This window comes from Malaclemys terrapin, chromosome 11 (genome assembly GCF_027887155.1).
Source record: "Malaclemys terrapin pileata isolate rMalTer1 chromosome 11, rMalTer1.hap1, whole genome shotgun sequence".
Lineage (NCBI taxonomy): Eukaryota > Metazoa > Chordata > Testudines > Emydidae > Malaclemys > Malaclemys terrapin.
The window spans coordinates 25,074,589-25,089,221 of NC_071515.1; the positions used below are offsets into that span (position 1 = coordinate 25,074,589).

General features: G+C 42.6%; 1 protein-coding gene across 4 annotated transcripts in view; it reads left to right on the forward strand.

Annotated features, from left to right (window-relative positions):
- Positions 1-14,633, forward strand: part of HECW2 (HECT, C2 and WW domain containing E3 ubiquitin protein ligase 2) — a 256,868-nt gene that overhangs the window by 71,220 nt on the left and 171,015 nt on the right. The window lies entirely within an intron of this gene.

The following is a 14,633-nucleotide window of genomic DNA, read 5'->3' on the forward strand; positions in this document are numbered from 1 at the left end:
GTATAAATTCTTGAAGCTGACTGTTGCACACTAAAATGTAAAGAATTACATCTGTATAAACAATAACTCCTATTCATGAAAGGCATATCCTTCAGAACCCCTCCAAAATAAATAAATCACTACTCCCCCCATGTTCCTCCCCTTTTCTTTTTTTTTTTTATAGTACTCAGCCAGGGAGGGAAATTTAGTGTAGACAAGGGTCTAGTTGCTGGATCCCATATTGCCACCATTTTAGTTAAATCCCAAATCAAATAAAGAGAAAACATGTCTGACAACTGGAACCTTGTCCATCTTAGAACTAACACCAGTTCATCTTACTCAATATCCTCACCAATGAAATTTTATTTAAATAAAGATCTCATCTTGCATTCATTGAAGTCGGTAAGTTTTCTCATTGGATTCAGTGGCAGCAGTATCAAGCCCTAAACTATTCCATCCTCCTGTCCAATTATTCAGCTATCTCCCAAAATGGTCAAAGAGCAATTTCAATCTGGCTCCAGAATAAAGAACTTTTCTGCTGTGTCTCTACTGAGCCTCCCAAAGTGCAAAACAAAGGCACAGACTGACTCTAGCCTCTGCTGAGAGGGCAAACAAACTCAGATTGCCTCCTCTGAATTCAAAATCCCAGCATGTTACAGTGTAGTGGAATAGTGTATAATATCCATCATGGATTTCTTATCTGCTTGTGTTAAAAGTGAGAGGAGGTCCAGCTACTCAGTTTTTTTTTTTTTTTTTAAACTGTTCTCCTTTCTGGCGCTTTAAATCTTTCAGGATTGGATGCAGCTCCTTACTGAGGTCAAAGAGTGTTTTGCTATTATTGATTAAAATAGGAGCAGGATCTTAGCAGAATCTTTCCTTTAAAACTTGTTTTTATTTTGTGTTATGGAGTCACTGTTCTTACTCCTTATATAGATAAGGCTGTAACTTGCTTTCCATTCTAACGCTGGTTATGCATCTATTTGAACCTGAAAAAAATCCCTTTGACTTGAAATTTGGCATGTATGTTTCCTATTCATTGCAGAATATTTTTAGAGGGAGAGGGAAGGTTTGAGGTGGTTTGGATAAACCGTGAGACTTTTAAAAAAATGTAATTTAAAAAAAATAAACAATAATTCTAATAGCATGAGCTCTAATAGAAAGCTCTAATTTGTTTGTCATGAGGCCTAGCTGAGAGTGGGACTGTTTTTCAGATGGTAGGGTGCAGGAATTAGTACCTATAGATTTTTTAACTTCACAATGCTTCATTAAGTTCCAGTGGACTGTAGTGCTCACAAAAGGTCCACAAAAAAACCTTCATCAGCTGAATCAGGCCCCAAATCACCACCAGCGGAGTATTCATTGTGGGTATTATGATGGCTCTACATCAGATTTGTAATTAAGCAAAATGGACTACATGCTGTGGGAAATATACTAATCGTCTGTTAGTCTTCACTCATCAGTGTGTTAAGATTTCTTTGCGGGGAGGAGGGTTGGGAAAACCCCCAGGAAATCTTCCGTTAGTGTCATAAATTCATAGATTCTAAGGCCAGGAGCGACCACTGTGATCATCTGGCTGGACCTTCTGTATAGCACAGACCTTGGAACTTCCTCAAAATAATTCCCAGAGCAGCAGATCTTTTAGAAAAACATCCAATCTTGATCTAATAATTGCCAGTGATGGAGAATCTACAGTAACCCTTGGTAAATTTTTCCTCACGGTCAAAAATTTACACCTTATTTCCATTCTAACTTCAACTTCCAGCCATTGGATCATGTTCTACCTTTCTCTGGTAGATTGAAGAGCCAATTATTAAATATTTGTTCACCATATTGGTATTTATAGTTTTCTCATAAATGTTTTAAAATTTCTTTGTGTGTGGGGAAAGAAAATTCATAATGTCACTTAAGGTAAACAGATGACAATTAACTAAAACAACAGTAGTAGAATTTTGAACTCTTGTAATATTGAAAGCCTGGAAATTCAGAGTTAAGGCTATAATTACAGTAACTCCTCACTTAACGTTGTAGTTATGTTCCTGAAAAATGCAACTTTAAGTGAAACGATGTTAAACGGATCCAATTTTCCCATAAGATTTAATGTAAATGCGGGGGGTTAGATTCCAAGGACATTTTTTGGGGGCAGACAAAAGGCATTATATACTGTTCTGTACTGTGGTGGGGAGGTGCCCCTGGCTAACCCCACACAGGCACAGCCCGCTGCAGACAATGAGGCAAGCGAGGACGCTAGGAAGCACCTTGCGCAGCAGCGGCTTCCCCCCAGAAGAACAGGTACTGACTTTGCCGGGGGATGCTCCAGGCCTGCCTCTCGTGTCCCCGCTCCACTCCAGCCCCGCCTCTTCCCAGCCCCACTCCACCTCCTCCCCCTTCATCCCAGGTGCTGCTGCAAACAGCTGTTGGGCAGCACTTAGGACTTTCTGGGGGGGGAGGAGCGGAGACGTGGCGCTTCCCCGCTCCTCCCCCTCCCACTAGTGGTGGATTTAGAGTTAGTGGAGCCCTGTGCTCAGCTTCATTTTTGGGGCCACCCATAGGGGGAGCATCTCTCATCTTCCTTCCCCCCCCCCCTTCCCTGTTTTTCATTCTTTTTTTTTCTCCATTCTCCTCCTGGGGCTCAGAGCTGGGGGTGCAGTGTCTGGGAGGGAGTTAGGGTGCGGGAGGGTGCTCAGGGTGGGGTGCGGGTTCTGGGAGGGAGTTAGGGTGTGGGAGGGCGCTTAGAGTGGGGGTGCGGGATGAGGCTCAGGGCTGGAGCAGGAAGGAGGTGCAGAGCACTTACTTGTTTGGTGCAGGGGGTGTGCAGGTGGCTCTGTGCAGCGCGGCACCACCCCTTGGTTGCGATTCTGGGAGCCGCGATTCTGGGAGCTGCTCCCCCCCCCGCCCGGCAGGCAGGCAAGGCCACCCAGAACGCAGGGGCTTTAGGGGCTTCAGGGCCCTGAGCTAAGAGTGCCCTGGAGCCCTGGCCTGCAGCTCTAAAGCCCCTTTCGGAATGCGGCCCTGCGAGCACAGGCCGGAGGACTCAGGAGGAGCAGGGGCAGCTGCGCAGCCAGCGGCCGGAGAGAAGCGACGCTTTCCCCTTCCTCCCTCCCTCCCTCCCAGAAAGTCCTAAGCACTGCCAAACAGCTGTTTGACAGTGGGGGAAGCGCTGGGAGGGAGAGAGGGAGGAAGGGAGGGGGTGGAGGCGGAGAAGAGGAACTTGTGCAATGCTCCCTTGTAAAGTCAGCCAAACGACGTTATAAGGGAGCATTGCACAACATTAAATGAACATGTTCCCTAATGGAGCAGCGACGTAACTTCGAAACAACATTAAACGGGAGGACGTTAAGTGAGGAGTTACTGTACACAGACATTTGAAAGTCAGAATACCCATAGCCAAGGCTCTACAAACAACCTTGAGGCTGATCCTGACCTTCCCCACGCCACTTATTTTAGGATGCAGTTGTTGATTGATCTCAGGACATTACAAAGATGTGGTATATAAGTAATCCCATTACCTTCAGTTTTTTATGTCCTTAACTACAAGGCATCCTCAACTCCCAGGTACATATTTAGAAGTCATTCAGCACTTCACACAATACATGTCTCTCTGTGTGTGTAATTATACATACATATAAAGCCCTAATTCCATTCGCAGTGCAAGGATTATAAATACTTAATTGGGTTTAGCCAGCCTGTTTTTTATTTTTAAATAGTCTGTTTTATGCAGTCATTCTCCTTTGGCACTTCCTCTGTAATTGACATACGTGTTGGTGAATTGCACATAAGCTAAGAAAGCTTTCTGGCTCTTTGCCAGCATAATGTAGTAGCTGTATTTATTACTTTCCCCTCCCCCAAGCACAGCACAATCTCTGAAGGAAATACCAGTAGACAAAGGAAAATATTTATCTCTTAGCTTAAAACAAAACACAACCCTGTTCTTTTCCCATTAACATTGATTATGAAATTAAATGGGCTCATGAAAGAAAAAAATTTATCATTCCTGAAAAAGAAATGGTTATTCATTCCATAAATTAACACAGTGAGAAAACAGGCGCATTCTGAAAATAAGCATCATTCTGGCTCAGACTTTATAGAGAGGTCTGTCAAAGAGTAAATTAGAGAGGAACTTTGCTGCATTAGAGTGTTTTTAGAGAGAAATTTTAAGAGTGATAAGATTTTTCTCTTTTTCCTTTGTCTTTCTGGAGACATCTGATTTAGTTCAGAGAATCTGGTGCATTATAATGTGCTGCTCTCAGTGTCTCAGAGATGTGAAAGAAATGGTTTAAAAAAATCCCAGGTAGACCTTTACTGTACATTAAAATTTTATAGAATGCCTTCCTAGTAACAGAGGGAAACTGACGGAGAGAGACTTTCTTCTTTGTTCCTGTGTGAATTCAGTTAATTCTCTCACTAGTTTTCAGTCAGCAGTGAACAGTTATTATATAAATGCTTATTAGTTTGAGTTTTACTGAATGGCTAAAGTTAGTGGTGTATTAGGAATTCTTGCCAAACTTATTTTATTTGTGTCATTAGGCGACATAATGTGAATCAACACTAGAATTCACCTGCATTAAGTATTGATGAGCATGAACCAGCCTGTTGCTTGTACTATTGCTAGTAATCAGAATTTCTGTATGTAGTATTAGATAGCATGTGTGGTTTTGATTTAAAATAATATATAACTAGTTTTTACTGCCTTAAAAAAAGTTGTTTAGCAGCATAGCTGTTTTCAATTATTTCTTTGTATGTATGTTTAATGCCTGATTTCAGGTACTCGTGTGAGTTTGGCTATTTTTGTCCCTGGTACTATATGTATAACTTCCTGAGATTTTAGTTGAGATGAAAATAAAATAGATTAATACTTTGTAGAGTAACTGGTTTATAATGAGGGTCTTTCTCATTATTGGTATGTTCCTGGCAAATGATGGGGGCACGAGGAAAATTGCAGGTAAGTGTCATTGCTGCTGTTTGCAGAATGTTTGTTTCTAAGTTATTCTGTCTTGTGCTATCTAAATTTCATCAGTGATGAACTAGAGATTCAATAGCAGCATACCTGATCTGCAAATCCATCATGTTCCTAAAGTTCTGACACTATAGAATTCTAATTCAGAGAAGAATTGCAGTGTATGCAGAGTATTGGGGGAAGGGATAGCTCAGTGGTTTGAGCACTGGCCTGCTAAACCCAAGGTTGTGAGCTCAATCCTTGAGGGGGCCACTTGGGGATCAGGGGCAAAATCAGTACTTGATCCTGCTAATGAAGGCAGGGGGCTGGACTCAATGACCTTTCAGGATCCCTTCTAGTGCTCAGAGATGGGATATCTCCTATTATTATTATAAATCTGTAGAAAAGTGAGGAGATGGTCAAGTGTATTATACATTTGGGACTGCAGGAGATGGAAAAGTGCACTTCCAGAAGTGCTAACTCATCTTCAGTTAATCTAAACCATTTCTATTAATTGTTTGATATTGATTGGTATGGAATAATCCTTGCATACCTGATCCTTTTTTGAGTTTGACTTTTCTGTTAGGACTTGCCTAGAGTTGGGTTCTTTTAGTTGGTTGGTAGCCATTTTAAGATCCTAGTTTGAAAACGATAGTGCTTGGTGGCAGCCAGAAAAGAGAATTGGTCTCTATAGCAGTGGTATTGTACCTGTGTTTAATTCTGCAGTGCACTGCCATTCCTTCACTCTGCCCCACACCTTGAAAAGAAGGAATAAGCAATTTTTCTGCACATAAAACAGTTTCACTCAGAACTAAATGGGTTCTTCCTCCTCTTTTTTCCCAAACTGACACAATTGTGCTACTTAGTGACCATATTTTGGAGTGCTGTGCTCCCTTACATTTGTAACAACTTTCCTTCAGTTGACAAAATAGGATGAAATTTAATAGTGAGAAGTGTAAGGTTATGCATTTAGGGATGACTAACAAGAATTTTAGTTATAAGCTGGGGACGCATCAGTTGGAAGTAACGGAAGAGGAGAAGGACCTCGGAGTCCTGGTTGATCGCAGGATGACTATGAGTCGGCAATGTGACGTGGCCGTGAAAAAAGCTAATGCGGTCTTGGGATGCATTAGGCGAGGTATTTCTAGTAGGGATAAGGAGATGCTGGTTCCGTTATACAAGGCACTGATGAGACCTCATTTGGAGTACTGTGTGCAGTTCTGGTCTCCCATGTTTAAAAAGGATGAAATCAAACTGGAACGGGTACAAAGAAGGGCCACTAGGATGATCTGAGGAATGGAAAATCTGTCGTATGAAAGGAGACTTGAGTAGCTCGGTTTGTTTACCTTAACCAAAAGAAGGCTGAGGGGGGATATGATTGCTCTCTTTAAATATATCAGAGGGATAAATACCAGGGAGGGAGAGGAATTATTTCAGCTCAGTACTAATGTGGACACGAGAACAAATGGATATAAACTGGCCGTCGGGAAGTTTAGGCTTGAAATTAGACTAAGGTTTCTAACCATCAGAGGGGTGAAGTTTTGGAACAGCCTTCCGAGAGAAACAGTGGGGGCGAAAGACCTCTCTGGCTTTAAGATTAAACTTGATAAGTTTATGGAGGGGATGGTTTGATGGGATAAAGTGATTTTAGTCAATAGGTCAATAATGTGCCATCGCTGGTAATTAGCAACAATGGTCAATGATGGGATATTAAAAGTTACTACAGAGAACTTTTTCCAGAGGGTCTGGCTAGAGAATCTTGCCCGCATGCTCGGGGTTCAGCTGATCGCCATATTTGGGGTCGGGAAGGAATTTTCTTCCAGGGTAGATTGGCAGAGGCCCTGGAGGTTTTTCGCCTTCCTCCGCAGCATGGGGCAGGGGTCGCTTGCTGGAGGATTCTCAGCGATTTGAAGTCTTTAAATCATGATTTGGGGACTTCAACAGCTGAGTCAAGGGCAAGAATTATTCCAGGAGTGGGTGGGTCAGCTTTTGTGGCCCGCATCATGCGGGAGGTCAGACTAGATGATGGTAATGGTCCCTTCTGACCTTAGAGTCTATGAGTCTATGAGACAATGCCACAGTGTTCCATCTGTATATGTATATATAACAATCTGCCCGCATTAAGAAAGCCTTTCTATTTTGATACTAGAAAAACTGGCCTCCAGCCGGAGCATGCCCAGTAGGGTCAAGAGGGCATGGCCTCCTCGGCCGAAAAAAAGGAATTAACCTCTGCAGTCCTAGTGCGGGGCATGCATGCCCCATCACAGGGTTGTGTTTTAAGTTTCTCTGATAGGTTGAAGAACCCATTATTAAATATTTTGTTTCCCATGTGGATACTTATAGACAGCAATCAAGTCACCCTATAGCCTTCTCTTTGTTAAGCTAACTAGATGGACTCAAGGAGATCAATCAATTATAAGGTATGTTTTCTAATCCTTAAATCATTCTCGTGGCTCTTCTCTGAAACCTCTCCAATTTATCAACCTTCTCCTTGAATTGTCAGCATCAGAACTGTACAGAGTATTCCTGCAGCAGCCACACCAGTGCCAAATATAGAGGTAAAATAACATCTCCAATCTTACTCGAGATTCCCCTGTTTATTCAGCCCAAGACTGTATTCTCTTTTGGCTGCAGAGTCACACTGTGAGCTCATGTTCAGCTGATTGTCCACCATGACTCTCAAATCTTTTTCAGAGTCACTGCTGCCCAGCATATAGTCCCCCATCTTGTAAATATGGCATGCATTCTTTGTTCCTACATGATATAATATCAGTTTATTGCCATTTTTGATTCCATTTAGTAGACGTTGGTTGGCGAAAGGTTCACTAAAGAAATGATTACTGGGGGAACCAGGCAAAGGGTTCAACTGAACAATGAACTGGCTAGAGATGGTTTTTAATGGTATGGCATAAATTTGGTCTTTCTCTTGTTTGCAGACATTTTAAACCTTTTTGGTACCCACTACTCTTCAGCAAAGAGGTCAGGTGCTGAATGGTGAGCTAGCATGGAGAATCAGCATATGGAGAGCGGGAGAAATCCCTTCTCTACAGCTAAGAGATGCCTGAGTACTATGGGTACTGTATAAGAATCTAGGTAGATAACAAAAGTAAATATATTAAATACAAGTTGTGCTTAACCTACTCTAGTGGCCTGATCCAATTTGCACATTGAAATCAGGGATTGACTTCAGTGGGCAGTGGATCAGACTTTATAGAAATATTATTAGTTATTAAGCTGCACCTAGAGTCCCCAATCAGAGTCCTGGGCTTCATTGTGTTAGGTCCTGTATCTGAACAGTGGTAGATACAAAGACTGTCCCAAAGATCATGCAATTCTAGAAAGAACTGACGATCCAAAATGTTTTATTGTAGTCCCTGAGGAAAGCCTTAAAACATTTTGCAATGAACAGAACCTAGCTTTAGCTCTTGTCATTATATCTAGTGAATGAGAGAAAAATTATCCTGTACTGCCTATCTTTCTTTGGACACTTAAAGAGAGCCTGTGTGTATATGAAGTGTTGTTTTAGCCATGTTGGTCCCAGGATATTAGAGACACAAGGTGGGTGAGGTAATTTTTTTTTTAATTGGACCAACTTCTGTTGGTAAGAGACAAGCTTTTGAGCTTGCACAGATATTACCTCACCTCCCTTGTGTGTATATGAGACAGACAAGCAGCACCAGTGAGAGACTGAAGAGAGTGTTAATACTGTTGAACTTTATATACATTTGGTAACAAGGAATTAACAATTTGTACTGAAATTAAGAATTTAAGAAAAACCACAATGAAAGAAGTGCCCTGAATTGGCAGTGCGACCCTGTAAAGGATTTGATTGTAAAAACACCATTGTTGTTGAAACTCTGAATGAAGCCAGGCTAGGGGTTTTGTGAGTTAATTTTTGAACAGCTTGGGCTAAATTCAGCCTTGGAGTCAGGAGGCACAGTTGCTGTTGTATTCAATGGTTCTGCTTATATACTTATTTAAGAATGTCTGGGGTTTTTTTTAATTTGTTTTTAAGAAATCAGAAAGCGCAAAACAAAGAAAGGGGTGGTACTGGGTTTGAGAAACACATTGTCATTAGTAGATTGTTCTTCTATGGCCAAACTGCCCAGGCTAGTTATTTTTGTCCTAATTTATGGAGTCCCGGATCTGAGACATAGGGCTTTTACTCCCGAGCTCCTGAGCACATTTATAATGCTGAAAATCAAAGGTCATTATGTTTATTTCCATCAATTGTTTCTCACTATCTGGTTGACATTTTTCTTGAATAAATACAGCACTGTTTCACAATAGCATGTTCTTTATAAGGACTGTGGGAGAACTATAGAGGACAATTTAGATAGGAGGTTTAGTATAAACTGAGATCGTAGGGATGGAGAGTTTTGGAGCCTTTCCATTTCAGGTCAGACAAGATTAAAAAGAAAAAGCTTTCACGTAAGCTGGATTTAATACACTTAAGATAGCAATTCAGATTGTACGGAGAGATTAAAAAAATTAAAGACATCTTATCCTATCCTCAAAGGCTTTCTTTGACCCCGTAACAAAAACCATATGACCTAATATCTCTTTTATGTCCTGGAAAAGCCTGATTATTATTGGTTTTTCTTGTTCAACTTCTGTATAATATATTAAAGTAGCAAAATGTTCTGTGCTACAGATTAACTTTCCTTTCTATTTGATTGCACTGGTAATTTGTCTACACTCTTAAATTGTTATCGTTGCCCTATTTTTTAAAAACGTGCTAGTCACCAGCTGCTAGAGATTTTGTGGTCACTTTTATTTTTGGCTACTGCTAAAATCTGCGAGGTATCATTTTGGAGCTTGGACCTGTGCATAGCAGGGCAAAACAGATTCCCACACTAAGAGCCCAGTTTTGTTCCTTAGAAATCAATAGGACCTTTGACACTGTCTTCAGTGGGAGTAGGAGTGGGTCTGTGGTTTAGATAATAATCTGTGTATTCTAGGTTTTTCTGTGGTGCCATCACTGTAATATCTCATTTTGTTCCACAGTTAAATTTGGAAACTCTTCTACCTGCAACCCACAGCCACTGCTACGTTTGGCCTAAATAAATAGCACTTTTAATTACCTTAATTTCTAGCTGAATGTACTGGCCCATATGTCCTCATGTGAGAAGTCCCTCCTCAAATGAGGATTTCCATTGATTACAGTGGGGTCTGCTCAAGTAACTAAATATTTTTCACATGAGCAAAGTTTTGAAAGATTGAGCCCTTTGCTTTTAGAAGGTTCTGTATGCATTCTGTCTATATGATTGCACAACACCAAGACACTAGGGCTACTGTAGAGCCCATATACACTGGTAATAAACAGTTACGGCAACATTTACGCTCAAAAAAATCCTACACCCTAAAACCGCATGTGCTGGGGGCCCACAGTGATTAAGACAAATGTTGCTAATAAAGGTTGATGGTGTTTACAAACCATGCTTTTCCTCCAGTTATTTTCAATGCTAGTCCTTCTCTTCCTAATGAAGCTTGAACCTGATTTATGGCTATTGGTATAGCTGCCAACTTTTCCCCACCACAAAATCTGATACTTCTCTCCTACTACTATTTAATTTAGCAGAGTCCTGCTCAGAACGCAGTGTAATCACAATGGGATGCCTTCCATACGTGGTCCCTGCGTCACAACAGTAGAAGGAATGAAAAAAAGGATACTCTTCTGTGTAGTCTCACTGCCAGCAGTGGATATCTAAATATCTATTTTAAAGTGAGAATGAAATGAACTCCTTGATTAATCAAGGACCTAGACCAGGGATGGGCAAACTTTTTCACCTGAGGGCCACATCGGGGTATAGAAATTGTATGGCAGGCTATGAATGCTCACAAAATTGGGGGTAGGGGTGCGGAAGTGGGTGAGGGCTCCAGCTAGGGGTGTGGGCTCTGGGGTGGGGCCAGAAATGAGGAGTTCAGGGTGCGGGAGGGGACTCTGGGTTGGGGTACGGGGGGGGGGAGTGAGGGCTCTGGGGTAGGGCTGGGGATGAGGGGTTTGGGGTGCAGGAGGGCGCTCCAGGATGGGACCAAGGGGTTTGGAGGGCAGGAGCGGGATCAGGGCTGGGGCAGGGGGTTGGGGTAGAGGGGAGGGGTATGAGAGCTCTGGATGGGGATGTGGGCTCTAGGGTGGGGCTGGGGATGAGGGGTTTCGGGTACAAGAGAGGGCTCTGGGGTGGGATCAAGGGGTTCGGGACAGGAGGGAGACCAGGGCTGTGGCAGGGGGTTGAAGGGTGGGGTGGGGGCTCAGGGGTGCAGGTTCCGGGCAGCGCTTCCTGCAGGCAGCTTCCGGAAGCATGTCCCCCTTCCATCTCTGAGGCTTAGCCAGGCGGCTTTGCGCGCTGCCCTGTCCGCAGATGCCACCCCTGCAGCTCCCATTGGCCGGGAACCATGGCCAGTGGGAGCTGTGGGGGTGGCACTTGCGGAGAGGGCAGCACGTAGAGCCGCCTGGCCACGCCTCTGCGTACTATGTAGGAGCCGGAGGAGGGTCGAGCTGGGGGGGGTCATGCCGGCTGCTTCCTGGGAGCTTTACGGGGCGGGACAAGCCCCCAACCCTGCTCCCCTGCTGGAGTGCCGGAGCAGGGCAAACCCCAACCCCGCACCCTGGCGGGAGCTGAGGACCAGATTAAATGGTCTGATGGGCCAGATGTAGGCTGTGGGCCATAGTTTGCCCACCCGCCCATGACCTAGACTGTCAGGATGACTCTGGCAGGGGAAAGCTCCAGCTGGGACTGGAGAGTTGTCAGGAGACACAGGCTTCAATTAATTTTATTTTATGTTTTATGTTTGTTACGATATCGCTGTCTTCAAAACTAAACAAATGATGCTTTGGTCATGACTGCAACTATAGAGTTCCACTGTGCACTTTCAGCTGTGTGACTTGTCAGTATCTTTCCACTGCAAAAACTTATATATATATAAATTAAAAAAAAACCTATAAGATCCTTTGGCTAGAAACCAATGTTCTTTCCATCCTGCTTTTGTGATGCAAGTGGCTGCTCCAGGTGATGGCTAGACTGGCAAATATAAACATTTGATACCTATAAAGCAAACCAACGTACACTTCTGAATCCTCACTGCTCTTTTAATTCAGCATTCCCTAGCATCAGTCACTTTTTCTTCATTTATTCTTGGCCTTGGCCTTGTGATTTTGTTTTGTTTTTTGTTTGTTTTTTTAAATAGATATGTGGTTAACATTGCACTGTTTATCTCACTATTTCCTATCATCAAATTTACATGACATGCAATATTATTAAAGTAACTCTGAAAATGTAATGTACTCTAAATTGCTGACAACTGGATTGAAAAAGTAGTCACGTACATTACCCATTGCTGACAGGTCCTGTAACAGATACACACCCGACAGATACAATAGAGCAGGGGTGGTCAACAGGGCCAAGAAAGACCACCCGACGCTTTTGAGCAGACCACAAAATGTTTTTATTTACTTATCAGCATTGTTATTGCGGTATGTAAAATGTTTCTCTGGTGTCTGGACCCTGACTGTACCTTGACCAAGAAATTTGGACTTGAGGGGGGAAAAAAAATTGACTACCCCTGCAACAGAGGTGTTTACGACTTAACTACCCTATTTGAGTGCAAACATTTGGGAACAAAGGGTGAACTGCATCTTTACAAAACCAGTTTATGTGACTTATGTGAAAGGAGGGGTGAAGGTAAGAGAAGTGGATACTTACGAGGAGTAGAATAAAAGAGACCAGATGATCAGTAGGGATTTAAATAAAGAAACACACAGGAGCAGAGGAATCCAGGCAGGGAGAGGAAGCTTGGGGCAAGAGAGAGCGAGAGAGAGAGAGACGATGGTCACAGAAGCTTGGGGGGGAGGGACAGGACTCTGGGAAGGAGAGGTCAATCAGCATGTAGCAGCCTCACGGGGATGGGTGGCCCTGCCCACTTTTTTGAGTCCAGATGGCCCCAAAGACTCTGGGCAATCCAAGGGACTCGGATCCCAGCTCAAAGAATGTCCTGGAGTGGTGAGGAAACTGAGGCAGGAACATGTGTTTATAGTTTTGTATGATCGGTACTCTGCCATGCCTGAGCGGCTCCACTAATTAGGTGGGTGGCCCTTCATTCTCTCGTGTGCGGCCGCCCAGGTGCGCACCTTAGAGGAAACTATCCACGGACCACCTGAATGGAGCTCGTGGACCAATGGTGGTCCATGGACCACTGCTTGAGAGCCTCTGATCTAAGTAATCTGGGCTTTTATCTCTAAGAAGCTTTTTAATTTTCCAATACTACTTTTTAGAAAGAGAAATATGAACTAAAATTGCAAAGCCCACTTCTTATGTAAATGTATCTCAACAGATCTTTTTTTTTATTAAAATGTACTGAATCTTTTTCAGCGTACTTGGGGAAACACACATCACTCACAGTAAGTATTGATGTCTAGTATATTCAATATTCTAGCCAATTCATTTCATTCCTAAATAAGTGGGGGAGGGGAGGGAGAGAGAGAGAGAATTTTTATATAATGTCTGTAAGTGTGCTTAGATGCCTGGACTTTCTTTGCTGGCAGAGGGTCCTGGGAGGGAGAAGGATTTAAAACATGCTATCTCATCCATACTAATAAATAGAAATGCTACTGATAAAACCGTAGGTAGTTATCCCAATTAGGAGAACAGGAAATCACCATTACAGTATAGGAAGGCACCCTGCCTTTCATGTTTTCTTAACAGTTTAAAACAACACAAGTATTTCTCAGAACTGTAAAATTATTCTTACACAGAATTCTTATAAACAATTAGTATAAGTTTGCAACTTAAAGTATTTCCTTCCTGTTTTTCTTCTCTAAAGCGCATACACAGTGGCTTGCTATTGTACAGTGAACGCAATGTTAGGCTGCCAGCATTGGTATGATTTCATTTAATAAAAATGAGTAGCTGGATGTAAAGAATGGATATTGGAAATTTAAGAGGAAAAGTTTATTGAAGCAGAAGATGGGGGAAGGGGTGAGTAGCCCCCCCCCACATCTCAAAATGGAAGGTGGGGTGAATGAATGGGAGTAATATTATAAAAGGGGAGTGAGTTTAGAGGACATATTTGTTCTCATTAAAATAAATATAAATCAGTCAAAAGAACACTTGAATGCAAGATGCGCACTTTTAGCCCTGTTCACCCTTTATATGCTGGCACAAGGCCATCTCTTCATACAACGCACAGTCAACCTGTGGAATTCTTTGCCAGAGGATGTTGTGAAGGCCAAGACTATAACAGTGTTCAAAAAATAATAGATAAATTCATGAAGGATAGGTCCATCAATGGCTAATAGCCAGGATGGGCAGGGATAGTGTCCCTAGCCTCTGTTTGCCAGAAGCTGGGAGTGAGCGACAGGGAATGGATCACTTGATGATTACCTGCTCTATTCATTCCCTCTGGGGCACATGGCATTGGCCACTGTCAGAAGACAGGATACTGGGTTAGATGGACCTTTGGTCTGACCCAGTATGGCCGTTCTTATATTCTTATGTTCTTTTCTAATCAGATTTCAATGGAAATTGGACCAGGAAATGTCTTCTTAAAAACCATTTTTACAGGGGTTTAGATCATGATGCTATATGTTCAGTCTATAGTAGGAATTCAGTCCATTGCTGACAGTCCTTGTCAGGAGTGGGGCTCCTTTGAGCTTATGTTGAAATCAGTTTAACTGCTAAGGTAGACAGGACAAAATGTTCTGTACCAGGGTTGGAAAAAAAGT